Genomic DNA, 1,010 nt, shown 5'->3' with positions numbered 1-1,010 from the left:
TGTCTTTTGCCCATTTTGTAATTGGATTATGAGTCTTTTTCTTATGAATGCCCAGGAGTATTCTGCAAACTTTTGTTATAAGACTCTTGTCTGATATGCTATTACCAAATGTTTGTTCCCACTCTGAAGGTTTTCTTTTCACCTTGTTTGAAAAAAATTTTGATGTGCACAGGAATTTAATCTTTAGAAGGTCCCCTGCATCAATTTAATCCTCTTTAGATCGTGTATTTCTGTTGTATATGACAATCTCTTTATAATTTGGACTAGCTCTTCTAAGATTGATCCCAGATTGTCTCTTTCTTTAATTTTATTTATTTTAATGAATGTTTACAGAAATTTTGGATTTCCATTCATTCATTGTTGCATTTTTCTCCCTTCCCACTCCACCCCCACCGAGTTCGCTCTTCTCTTTGAAAAGTAAAATAAAAATTCTTTCATTGGTATAAAATCTCCCCACTCCCCCCGGAACACTCCACTCTTCTTCTGGACTCTTGTCATAACCATAATACACAATCATATCGCTTTTAAACTGTTCTCTCCCTCATATGTTTCAATACAGTATACATAATTTTTCCAATTTTTCTCAGTCTCACCCCAACCCTGATGTCAGTCACATTCTACAACAGTGGCACTATGCAGTATTTTTCCTTTTGTGACTGAGATATTTCACTCAGCGTAATGTCCTCCAGTGTCATCCATTTTGAATAATACTGCATGAGTTCCATATTTTTCAATGTAGCATAGTATTCCATTGTGTGAATATACCAGAGCTTTTCTATCCATTTGTTTGTTGATGGGCATTATGGTTGTTTCCAACTCTATGGAAGGCTGTATGGTGCTTTCTCAAAAAGTTTAAAATAGAAGTACCATTTGACCCAGCAATTCCTCTACGGGGAATATACGCTAAAGAAACCATAACTGTCACTCAGGCAGATACACAGACACCGATGTTTATTGAGACTTTGTTCACAATAGACAGTCTCTTATGAATATTATGGTTTTTGGCTTTA

Source organism: Elephantulus edwardii, unplaced genomic scaffold (genome assembly GCF_000299155.1).
Source record: "Elephantulus edwardii isolate Elephantulus edwardi_28Jun2011 unplaced genomic scaffold, EleEdw1.0 scaffold00081, whole genome shotgun sequence".
NCBI classification, from domain to species: domain Eukaryota; kingdom Metazoa; phylum Chordata; class Mammalia; order Macroscelidea; family Macroscelididae; genus Elephantulus; species Elephantulus edwardii.
Note: the sequence above shows the minus strand (reverse complement) of the source record.